Raw genomic sequence first — 13,112 nt, 5'->3', positions numbered from 1 at the left:
TTTACATGTGTGGTATGTTTATGCATAGGATCACTTTTAAAATTGATTTTGGAAGGTTATTGAGTAATAACAATCATAATGAAGTCTAGCCACAGAAATCTTCTAATACTTCACCAAACTGCAGTTATTTAGTACACTTTTTCCCTGCTGCATAGAATAAATATAAGAAGACAAAGCACATATTTAGGTCATTTGTTCCTTTATGTCTAAAATTTCAGCATGCTGAGAATATTAGATTATATGCTCTTTATGCAAAGAACATCAGACTAAACTGTTGTAAAGGGAAAAATTCTATCAAATGAATGTGGTCTTTTCTAGAGGACTAGCAAACTGAAACTACATTGTTTAAATTTAGAGTTCAAAAAGCTTTCTGAAGAAAAAGAAATCCCATATGAAAGGGATAAAGGCTTATACATGGAAATGAAAATTGACTGGTGTGACAAAATGTAGTTCCAGTACATTAATTAACTTCGTCATATTTTCAAGTCTTTCCCACCATACCCCTCTAACTAGTTTAGGTGGAAAGAAGCATGTACAATTTAAAACAACAACAAAAAATAAACCCAACACATCTTTGCACATGAAGGTGGCCCAATGTTTTGGAATAAAATATATAATTATTGTCCATTTAGTCACCTTATTATACAAAGTTACCAAATCTTAATATGAAATAGTTACTCAAAGGGGAAAGAAATCTGAGTATCAAGTCTAAAAAATATCATGATTACTCCAACAAAACTATTAGTATTCAATAAGAGTCTTGGGAAGTTCAGGAATGGGAAATAGGAGAGAAATATGACAAACTGAGTTTTCTGGGCATTTAGGATTATGCAATACATTATGCAATACATTTAGGAGCCTGACTTTTCCAAAGAAACAAGTTACTAGCCATTCCCTCTTTCAAATGCTGGTAACATACAAACTAAATTAAATGAAAATTACTTCACTTTGGTGTCATTTTGCTTATTACTTCAGCATTATTTTAAAAAAATGAAATTTGAACAGCATCTCTTTCCTGTTTCTGAGCACAAGCTGTCTTCCATGCCCGGAATGCACTCCCTCCTCTTTTCTACCCTTTGGAATTTCTAGTTTTTTTTCAGTGTTCAGTGATAGTGCCAGCTCCTATCTTAAGCATTTCCTGATGCTCCCAGCTGCTAGTGCCTGCCTCTTACTCAATTTAAAATTACCTTAAATTTACTTTGCATATATCTTGTATTTACATATATATATATATATATATATATATATAAATAAAATGTATATTATTTTCCCCAGTGGAATGGATGTTCTTTAAGGACAAGTAGTATTTTGTTTTTGTCTTCCTACCTTCAGCACCTAGAACAGAGCCAGGCATATAATTAGTGCTTAATATGCATTTGTGGAAGAGTTGCTTAGTATATTTACATAATTTCCACTGAAACAATAGATTTATATATCTATCTTATTTATGTTAAGGCATAAAATCAAAACTTAATAACAGCAACATAAAAAAACTGATTTAATATTTCCATAATATATTATTCTATAAATGTTCAATACCAATTAATTCTAGCTTTTGAGATAAAAATATTTCCATCAAAATAATTATTACTTGTTAAATATAGTATAATTAATTATGTGAGTAATTAAAATTGCATATATTAAGCTTATCATATGTAAAGAAGGGTGTGGTAGGTTTTTAAAATTTACTTTCAAAACAAAAACAGTAGGGAAAAAGAGGTCTCCTTTCTGAGATTCCAATCCAATAGTTTTTCAGATGATGGAAATAAGAATCATATTAAGTTTTAGGTATGAGTACTTCCTGCCGGGATTTGTGCGGCCACTATTCCCTGTGACTTTTAAACACTCTAGGGTCACAGTGTCCTCTCTTTAATTAGTATCTCACTGCTGGAGGGAGGGGAGCATGTCAAGAGGAAAAGAATGCAAGAAGACATTATAAACAAAGGTCTTCAAGGCAACTTAATAATTTGACCAAAGAATGAAAAAAATGTCTAGTTCTTTGTTACAGAGGTTAAGTAAGAGATAGTTTGAGTGGTAGAAGCCAAGTTGTACTTTAAAAAAAAAAATTCTAACTGTATGTAAATGTTAAGTATTTATTTTTATTTCAACTTGAATCTTGTTTTTTGGCATGAAATATATATATATATATATATATATATATATATATATATATATATATATATATTTTTTTTTTTTTTACCTTTTATAAACCATTATAGGATTTTATTAATGATTCAAGTGATTTTAAAGAAATGTTCCCATCTTAAGTAGGATCCTGCTGTGTGAATTTAAATGATAGTTATATCTGTATAGCATTTTCTTTCTTTAGAATTTACATAAGTGATTTAAAATGGAGTAGGGAGAGGTTAAAGTCAATAATTGTAAAATATAAAACTTTGTAGTCTTAGTCTCTGCCTCTTCTCTTTCTCCCCCACCCACATATACACTCATATATTAAAAATTTATCCTTCACTCAGTTATTTTCATGAAGTCAAGAAGGAAATATTTCATGGAAATGATATTTTCAAAAGGTTTGATAATTCTTACATTTGAATTTGGCTTACTTTTAAACAAGTTTTCTTTGAAACTGAAGGAAACACTCTCCTATCAAAAAATTTAAAACAATGCTTCAAACTTAAAACCCCCAATGAGACTTTGAAAACACCAAAGAATAAAAATCTTGAAAATGAGATGTGTGTGAATGAGCAATTCTTTTAAAAATGTTAAATCTTCTATTAAAAAAAAACACTGAGGCTGATTAAAGGTTTCTATTGTGAACTATTTACAAGAAATTACCTCAGTAGGGTGCCTGTGTCCAGTTTCATAATCACATAGCACACTTACTCTACAGTATTATGTTCCAAACGTGTTTGCATATTAAGTTGAATTTTACTCTTTTCAGGAAGTAACTTTACTCAAGATTGAATGCAGCTGTTAGCATAGACCACTGTTCCAAAAACACTTCTATGGGAACTGGAAGAAAAAAAATTCAAATTTTATGAATTTACTTTAATTATTCCAAATCTGTAAATCTAAAAGATATCAAGGGATAGTGGGTATCTGTATGGTGGTGATGGTGGGAAATCTTTGATGGCTCTGTATACATTAGATTGTATATTCAGAAACTTTCATAATAAGAAATATCTACTATAGTTAGTTTTTTTTCTGAAAAGTTTTTTTTTTTTTTTGCACACTTTTGAATCTCATAAGTTTTAATAAACAAATGTCACCATTCTGTTTGCAGTAAGTTTTCAAGTTAGGAATCTCTGAAAATCTTCTAAAATATGTGCCACCTCACTCTTGATTTAGAAAACTGGTGTCATAGATGTATTCAAGAGTTTTTGTTTCACTCCCTGCTACATCTTGATTCCCTCTCTTAATATTCACAGAAATGAACTCTGGCACATAAAGTGGGGCCTCTACAGAGGAAATGCTGCCAGCTAAAAACACCGGATGTAATCGAGACCACAAGAGACACATACTCAGTTATAAATGTCGAAACTGTTCTGGAGGTATTGGAAAGAAACAAAGTCTTATTTTTCACTGGATGGTTTAATTGTTTCAATGAAATTCTCCTACTCAGTATTTTGCTACAAAACAATAACAATATGTCTGTGAATTACCCTTGCAGCTATGAGTCTCACTTTTAGAGGAAGAAAAAAAGCTTATGTAGTGTTCTCTTTGCCTTACATTTTCTTAGTCATTTTCCTCATTTGTTTATTTATTTATTTATTTATTTTGGGGGGGGAGAAGAAGTGAAGGAGAGAAGTGGCAATAAATTATCAGAATGCTTTAAACTGTATGTTACAAAATAAATATGCTAGGTCAGTTTTAACAAATATTTGAGAAAATAGTATTTGGAAAGAACAACTTATAGTATTTGGTTCCTCTCCCCCCACTTTAAATAACAAAATGAATTCCATTTTAAATGGACTCGGAACTATAAGTAAAGGAACATTATTATTAATTCTCTTCCTGAAAAGACTTTACTTGTAAAACCTGTAATTTCCCATTTTTTATTCCTACTTCTTTGTTATCCTGCTTCCTTTTATAGAGAGATGGTGACGGTTATGATGACTTATGATATTAACATGGAAAAATTTAGTGCAGATCTCTTCTGAGCTGTGAAAAACCCAAGTCCAAACAGATTTTAAACAAGCAGAAAATACAAAGCAAATAGGCTTGATTTTTTTGTTTTGTTTTATTTTTTAGTTTGGCTACCAGTGCTCCTCAAAACTACTACTACCTAATTTGCATTTTTAAATATTAGTTGCTCTATGCACATATATTTGTCTTCATACAAAACATAATATACTAGGGAATTTAAGTAAGTGCAAAGAGAGTTCTAAATTGTACAGCCTAGTGATTTTAATATAAGGCATCTTTTAATGGAAGATACTAGCAGTTTTGGTTATAGTTTTGAAGTTTCAAAACTAGTCTCTTCAAATAATTTCCCCCAGAGCAGTTATAACTGTTTCTTAGACAGACAAACATGTGTCATAATAGAGTAAGCCCACTGCAAACTTCATACAAAATAAGGTGACTATCAGCAGCTGAACATCAACAGAACCAAAATGGCATTTTTGGAATATTTAGGCTCTATATTGTATGCAAGTCAGCCATCTTAAATATTAAGAAAACTTATTTAGAAAATGAAGAAAAGCATTTGCCACTAGAGGGAGCACATAAATTCTCTTGTAACGAACATACTGTGAAAACGACATCTGAAAACAAATCAATAAAATTATATATTAGAATCTCCTATTTGAAGGATAAAAGTACCTCTTTATTTGGACAGATACTAAATTATCACTACTGTTATATTTAGACAATTAAATAAATAACATACTTGTATTAGACTTGAAGAAATTTCAGGATCTGGAATATTTAATAGTTTGCTTTTAGCTTTCTATTTTCTGAACTATAATAATGATTATATCTAAATAAAGCAATAGAAGCATAATAAAAACATTAAAACTTATGTTTTAATATTTACAGTTTGTGAAAGTCAATCACATGCTCATTTTTATTTGATTTGATTTTTATAGCACCCTATGCCTCAGAAGAAGGTAAGATAGTTACTATTACTCCTACTTTACCCTAAAACAATAAACATAGGGTGGAGAAACAAAATGATTTAGTCATTGCTTAGAAGTATTCTAGTAACTCAGTGTTCATTCATTTAAGTTTAATTTTGTTTTTTAAAAAAGTATAATGAACAATAACAAAATAAAAAAAATCTATCTCATTGTCAGGTGTACAAATATCTCTTGAATATTGGGGTGGGGGCCCAGAAAGCTTGTCAAATCATACTTGATATATTGGTTATCTTCTTCTAAAGTCAAGATATTCAAACTCTCATTATATCATAAAAGTGACCCACCTTCCCTTCACTTTCTTAAAAGCCATATTAGCAAGGTTAATTAGCAAGTCTTAACAGGTCCTATCAAGCTGGGAAGGTTTTTAATATGGACCCAGAAATGGATTATGTCTATTGTCTGGTAACAGTTTAGTAAAGCTTAGAATGGTTCATCCATATAATGTTGACAAAGAGGTAGGGAGGGAGGAAGAAAGGGAGAGGAAGGGGGCAGAAAAGGAGGAGGGTGAAAGAGGGAGAGAGAGGGGGAGAAAGAGGAAGGGAGAGAGAGAGAAAAAGAGGGGGAGAAAGGAGAGAAGGGGAGAAAAAGGGAGAGAGAGAAAGAGAGTGGGGGGAAAGAGAGGGACAGAGGGAGAGACAGATAGAAACAGAGAGGCAGAGAGAGACATTGAGACAGTGAGACACACAGAGAGACAGAGATAGACAGTGACAGAGACAAATAGAAAGGGAGGAAAGGAGGTAGGGAGGCAGAGAGAGAGAACATTATATATTTGTCAGAGTTGGAGATGGCAGGTTAGGATGAGGAAAAGAAACACACTACTTATTAAGGCACAGAACGGTTGCATCAATGGAAAGAGTTCCCACTGGGCTAATAATGTTCTGTGTGCACACTTGTAATCTCTGAGGAAAAGGGGAGGTTGAAGCTGGAGGATCCCTTGAATTACAGAGCTCTGATCTGTACTAGGGCTAAAGTCAACTGGGTGTCTGCATGAAACAGATCCCCCAGGATAAGGGAGCCATAAGGCTTTCTAAGAAGTAAATCAGCCCAGGTCTAAAACCAAGCAGATCAAAGCTTCTCAGTTGATCAACAGTAGGATTGGTCTTTGTGTGGTCATTTTACTTCCAGTCTCAATGACAAGATAGGGAGACCCAGTCTCAAAAAGTGGGGGGAATATAATCATTCATATTCAGCACTGATTATTTGATTTGTCTGTTTCTATTGAAGATACACTATGTTTTATGTTCTGTATAACAAAATTAATAATACCAAGATAACAAATGCAGCATCTCAATTAGTAATTTTGTCATGTCAACAATAATACTTCAAATAAACAGGTTATGTTTAGCAAAAATATTTCCAGGCCTTAGCAATATTTGTTGTTGTGATTATATTTATTATGAAATTTAACTTGGATTAACATAGTATATTACACAAATCTAACTAGAAATTTGTTAAAGATAATGATTGCTAAATTCCAGATATATTATCTCATATCTCATAACTTTGTTATGTCATAAAATAGTGCAGGACATCTGACATCCACTCTTCCTTCTAGCAGTATTGTGCTTTCTATATTGCTACTGGTTCTGTGTATTCACTTGTCCTAAGATATAAGCTTCTCAGGATCATGGACAATGTCAGTCAATTAATCAATCAAAAAGAATTTAGGGTGCTGTGTCAGACATTGTACAAAACACTGGGGAAATAAAGGTAAAAGTAGTTCCTGCTCTCAAAGATTTCACATTCTAATGAGAAAGACAACATATAAATAGTTAGGTGCAGACATGACAGTCAGCCATTCAATAAGCCTTTCTTTTATTAAGTGCTTATTATATTTCAAGAGCTGTGCTCAACACTAGAGGTTGAAAAAAAGACAATAGTCTCTACCTTCAAAAACTCTCATTCTAAATGATAGATTAACATAAATATTATTATGTTCATGCAAGATATATGCAGTATAAATAGAAGAAAATCTCAGAGAGAAGGGATGAGTAGGGTATGTTGTTTTGTTGTTATTTGGCCTTCATTCTCGAAGAGGACCATGGCATGAGGGAGTTATGCCATGATATGCAAGTGAGCTGGATTTAAGTGAAGGAGGGTTGTGCAAGATCACCTGCCTCACTTTCCACCCAAGAGCTATCTGGGTTCAGTGGCAAGATATAGATCAAGATGACTAGAAAAGCCTCTTTTGAAGAAGGTAGGATTTAAGTTGATTCTTAGAAGAGGGCAGGGGAAACCTGGAGTAGAGATGAGGAGAGGATCCATTTCTAACAGAGGGCATAGCCAAAGTAAAATCATGGAAACAGAAGAAAGGTATTGTAGTGTTCCATGCAAGGAATAACAAATAAGTCAGTAGTACTACATCCTAAGGAAGGGAGTAAAATGTAAGAAATCTAGAGAGTTAAAAAGGGGTCAGATTATACAAAGCTTTAAATGCAAAATAAAAGACTTCATATTTGATCCCTAAGGTAATAAGAAGCCAACAGAATTTATTGGGAAGGAGAGTTACATGTAGGCTTATGCCTTAGAAAAATTCCTTCAGTTTAAGTGGAGATTAGATTGAAGTAGTTAGAAGGGAAGTGTCTAGAAGAGAAATGCAATGGGCTAATTAGATGGATAGCTCTAATTGGAGAGGAGAGATTGTGAGGTAGAAAAAAACATTTGGCAACAAATGGGATATAAGAAGTTGAGGATAATACTGAGGTTGTAAGCCTAGATGACTTAGAGGATAGTAGTCCCCTTGAAAGTAATAAGAGAATTTGAAAGAGGGGAAGATTTAAGGAGATAGATAACGAGTTCTACTATGGACATGTTGAGTTTGAGATATTCACAATACATCCAGTATGAAATGTCCAAAAAGTAATTGGTGATGTGAGATGGCATTAGGGAAAGGCACTTGGGCTGGATATTAAAAAAAATCATTTGGAAAGCATTTGCAAGGCATTAATTAACATATTAAGGAAAAAAGTTTACAAGGACTAGTTTGTGTGATATAAACATGCTTTAATATATTTTTGCCCTAAAATATTATTTATGTGACTAAGCACCAATCTATAGTATTGCATTTTAAAAGTACATTTTATACTGCTATCAAATTGTATTTGCTGATTGCTGCTTTTAACCATTTTTAAGTGATTTCACATGTGTATCCTGTCACTCATGAGAGAAGAAAAGCTTTACATACCCAGGGGTACTTTGTCTTCAACTTCCGCATTCTTCCCATAACTTCATGTGTAATCAATACCTGTTGTGGACTGAATGTTTGTCTTCCAAATACTACTGAACATAACTCTATTATGCCTGTGAACAAGTTTAACTATAATTATCTTCTCTTCCAGTATCAGTGTGACCCTTGAAAACAACAATAACAAAAATATCTTGCTCAGGTCTCTGGTGTTCTTTCCCAACCTTCCTATTCTTTAGTTTTTAGTTATTTTGGAAATGTTTGGAGATGTTTAGAAGTTCTGTGTATTAAAGTCTTCAATTCTTTAAATTCTGGCCATTTTTATAAATAGCAAAAAATAAACAAAATACTCACATACTCACAAAGAATGCTTGCCCTGCTGTATCTTCTATCTTTTTCTACCCTCCTGCTTATACTCTTCTATCTTTCCTTGCTTTTTTTCCCCTTGTCATTGTTACCTATGAGATTACCTTAGATTAAAGGTGAATGGTCAGGTTAATACTAGCAAAGGGGAGAAATTGGGCTTTCCCCATTAGCCAATAAATAGCTGTCCTTGAAATAAATTCACTGAAACATAGCTCAATTTGTCTTTCAAGTAACTTCTAGCAAAAAAGGTAAGAGGAACATGACTGACAAATTATCCAAGAATCTGAATAATACCTTATATATTATTGGTTGGACATTTTTAGATTCCTATAGGGAATCAATGGTTTAACTCAATAGAAGTTTCAAATTCTGAATTCCTTTAGCTCATGCCCAGGAAAAAAGCATCTTGCCTACAGGACTCGGGAGCTAGCATACAGTAGGATTTAAAGTACTTTAGAATAAAGCACAATTCAGAAATTGTTGGAAAAATTGGAAAATAGCATGGCAGAAACTAGGCATTGACCAACACCTAACACTATATCAAGATGAGGTTAAAAGGGGTCATGACATAGAAGATGATATTATAAGCAAAGTAGGAGAATAAAGAATAGCCTGCCTCACAGATCTGTGGAGAAAAAATGAAATTTATGGCCAAAGAAGAGCTAGAGAACATGGAGCCAAAATGACTTCTGCCTGAACTTGTGGTTAATACTAACACTTCTGGGAAAGTCCCACCACTCAGTCTAGAAATCTTCTATTTCTTATGTCTTCTTCACATTTTGAGGAAAAGTATTAAGGTTTTAACGTGGAAAGAAAGCTTAGGATAGACATCAGTCAAGCTATATTTCCACCTGAACTCATTTCAGCTCTTCTCTATTCAGCTGCCTATAACCTAGTTGGGACCAGAACCAAGTAATTAGGGAACTTCCTAAAATTGGACTGCAAGCAAGGGAAAGCCAGATCATGGAAAGCAGATTATGTGGCTACCCAGAGAGAAAATGGTATTGAATCACTCAAGGAGATAGGGTTTGGTCTCCTTTTATAAGAAGACATGGATCTGGATGAAAGGCAGAAGACAAGTGTGAAGCAATCTTCAAGTGACTAATGGCCTTTAGATACAGAATCAATCAAGTATTTTGCAAGAATAGGAATGAGTACTATAGACCAAGAAGACCCTTTCAAATGGGTAAGAACTGAACTAGCCTACAGGGCTAGAGAGTAAAGAGTCATTTACCTAGACATGCAACCTGATATACATGTAGAATGATAGGAATCTCAAATAAAGGGCAAAGGATCAGAGATCAATTGTAAAATGTATCTGCATCCAGAGAAAGAACTGATAAATAGAATTATGTATATAATAATATAATAATTTTACATACATATATATATATAAAACTTATGTATATATATATATATATATATATATATGTATGTAAAATTATTTGTGTCTAATGGTAGCCATTTCTAGAGTAGAATGGAGAAGGATAGGAAAAAAGGGGAAAATTTACATAATGTTGTATATTTAAAAGGACTAGTACATTGTTCATAGCAGATTTGCAATTTCATTTACAATTATCTTTTCATTGTATTATGCTATGTTAATGCTTGTTTTATTCCATAAATATGTTTTAATGTAATAAAAAGTATAAATGAGAAAAACCATAATCCTAATACTTTCCCATTCTCAGAGAAGGAAATCATATGTCTGTTGCCTGGTCCCTCAGTTTGTTAGCTGAAGGATAATTTGATAGAGCTTTAAATAGAGAAACTCCATATGAATTTATGGATTGGAAAATAACAGAAACAAATTCAGCTTAAGTGTTGATCACAGTTCAATATGTACTTAAACAAGCATCCCTTTTACAATATAACCTACCAGTGGTCATCTATATAGCCTTTCCTTGAAAATTCCCATTGAGGGAGAACCCAACTATATCGTGAAGCAGCTTGTTCTACTTGAGCAGCTCCAATTTTTAGGAAGATTTCTTTATATCATGCCTAAATTTGCCTCTTTGCTCCTACTTCTATACTCTGAGTCCAAGCATAATAAAAACATTTTAGAAGGATATGTTGGGAGAAGTGGCCTTGCTGGCAGTGTATGAAAGGAAGGAATCATAACTTGGGAGAAGAATGACTTGCTTCAAAACACTAAGGAAGATCCTGTAACTACTATGTCATAATACAGCGGTTGAGATACACTGTCAAATGACAAGCATTTCATTTAATAACCTGTATTTCTGAGTTTACCTGCTAAGTAGATAGTCTAATACAATGAGTCAAATATAGTGAGGGCTGGAAAAAAAGAATCCAATTGCTCAATCCTCTGGCAATTCTCATCATGTCGGAAATCCAATTAATCAAGCTTTTCTTTCCTGTTTAGGGTCATGGCTTCTGGCTAACTGGCAGAAGTTGTTTTGTCAGCACCTTTCTCCATCTAAGCACTACAATTCTCTCCCTACTAAAACTCCCAAGGACTGAGGAATCCCTGAAGTAGGCTTGTTACAAGTAAAGAAAAATATGCATAGTAATTATAAATTACTTAACAAGGTCAAAAATTTTAATTATTATATTTAATATTCATCTTTAAAATTATATTTCGTTCAACAATATCAAACACAACATCATTCATTACAAGTAGCCCCAGTTTCTATCAAATGTTCCATTTAAAAGTTATATTTAATAATTATTGGACTTCTACCAATGAATGTTATAGCTCATCAATGATTCTGATAATAATCTAAGCATAGGGGTACTAGATAGTTACCTGAGGCACCCAGAGGTTAAGGATCACATAGGTAGAATCATAGCCAGAAGCAGCATAACACTGGGGGAAAGAACAGAGGCTGTGAAAGCTGAAGACAAAGATTCAAATCTTGCCTCTCACATATACTCTGTGAGAGACCTTAACCAAATCATTTAACCTCCAAAGGCCACTGGGCCTAGTTGGCTCCAGAGGAATAAGTGAGGCTGGTGACTTTTTACAACTCTCTCTCACTTAAAATTTCCAATTTACTTGGAAGCTGTGACATCACCTTCTTGACAGCATGGTCTTCTTTGAGAATGAAGGACAAACAACAACTTGTAAATAGGACAACTTGCCCTACTAGGGACCCAGCTGGCCACTTCCAGTTGGGCAACACAGTTCCTTCTTTCCTTTTCCTTTCCTTTCTGCCCCTTCCGTCCACATAGGGTATAATACCCTTACCTGCTGCTGGGAAATTTCTCAAGATACCTTGGGATTTATGAGTTAGATTTCCTTCTTAAGGACTATGCCTTAAAACCAAATCACTCTGGTTTTCATTGATTGGCCAACCATAAGTTCCAGCTCAAGCTTCAGCTGGTCATTGTTTGGATCTTGATTGGCTCCAAGTAAATGTAAACAGCAACTGTTCCTGGTTTTGGCAAGAAACCCTAAGGATCTTCCCCTTCCCATTGTTTTTTTTTTTTTTTTTTTTTTTTTTGACTCTGCAGAAGAGATCATTCTCTGCTTCATTTTTTACTTCCCTTAGTCACTGATTGGACATTGCCTTAACTGCTCAGTCACAAACTGAGACCTGTTAAAGACCTTACCTTAAAAAGGCCAAGATCTCCCACTGCATCTGGGGCCATCTCCAATCATCCTGATCTATATCTTGCCATTGGACCCAAATGGCTCTGAAGGAAAAAGTGAGGCAGGTAACCTTTCACAGCCCTCCCTCACTTAAATTCAACTCACTTTCATGTCATGGCATCACCTCTCTGATGTTATGGTCATCTTCAAAAAATAAAACATTAACAACTTAATCTCCATTAGATGTTAGTTTCTTTAGCTATAAAATGCCCCGGGGGTCCTCTCCTACTTCTAGAACTTTGATCCTCAGTACAAAAATCTATCTATGAGACTATGCTTGTTCTACCTGGCAAAATATTCCACTGCCAAAATACATCTAACATTCCAATCCTAGGGAAAAAATGACTTGGAGCTGGGAATTATTTTATTCTATCCTGTCATTTTTACAGTACTTTCTTAAACTCTTTGGCAGAATACTCGACATAAAAAAGCATTTAAATTTGCCAAATATATTTGAATGTCAATTCCTTAACACCAAGTAATATCGTTTCAAAGCAAAATAGAAAAAAAAAAAGTTGAACTGTCTGCAATTGAACTGTTCCTTTTAAACATTATATTGAGTAATCCACATTTGTTAGGTGAGTGATAAGGACCCAGATCCTAATCATTTGAATCTCACATTTTTATGACCCTTTTGTTTAAAGTCAATATTTTAATGACTACAATTGCCATCTATCAAGATCTGAGTATAGATTTGATAAAAGGAAGTTTATTTAAGAGGTAGAAAAGCATACACTACTTTAAATGATTTATTTAGAAGTATGCACAGTGACCTATTTTCTACTGCATTAAAAGAGCTTTCATAATATGAATTTTTCAAAAGCAATGAAACAGTCAAAACAAGGAAGCA

General features: G+C 33.6%; 1 protein-coding gene and 1 long non-coding RNA gene across 3 annotated transcripts in view; one reads left to right on the top strand and one right to left on the bottom strand.

The window, feature by feature from the left end:
• The window catches only part of LOC141562942 (uncharacterized), a 177,434-nt gene extending 172,670 nt beyond the window's left edge, over positions 1 to 4,764 (top strand). The window contains exon 3 of the long non-coding RNA XR_012488287.1: positions 3,390 to 4,764. This is a non-coding gene — a long non-coding RNA (uncharacterized LOC141562942). The remainder of the gene's footprint in view (positions 1 to 3,389) is intronic.
• Positions 1 to 13,112, bottom strand: part of RBMS1 (RNA binding motif single stranded interacting protein 1) — a 232,629-nt gene that overhangs the window by 178,354 nt on the left and 41,163 nt on the right. The gene's annotated exons all lie outside the window — the stretch shown is intronic.

The sequence above is a fragment of the Sminthopsis crassicaudata genome, chromosome 3 (genome assembly GCF_048593235.1).
Source record: "Sminthopsis crassicaudata isolate SCR6 chromosome 3, ASM4859323v1, whole genome shotgun sequence".
Lineage (NCBI taxonomy): Eukaryota > Metazoa > Chordata > Mammalia > Dasyuromorphia > Dasyuridae > Sminthopsis > Sminthopsis crassicaudata.
The sequence above is the reverse complement of the archived record's forward strand: the minus strand, read 5'-3'. Positions and strand labels throughout refer to the sequence as shown.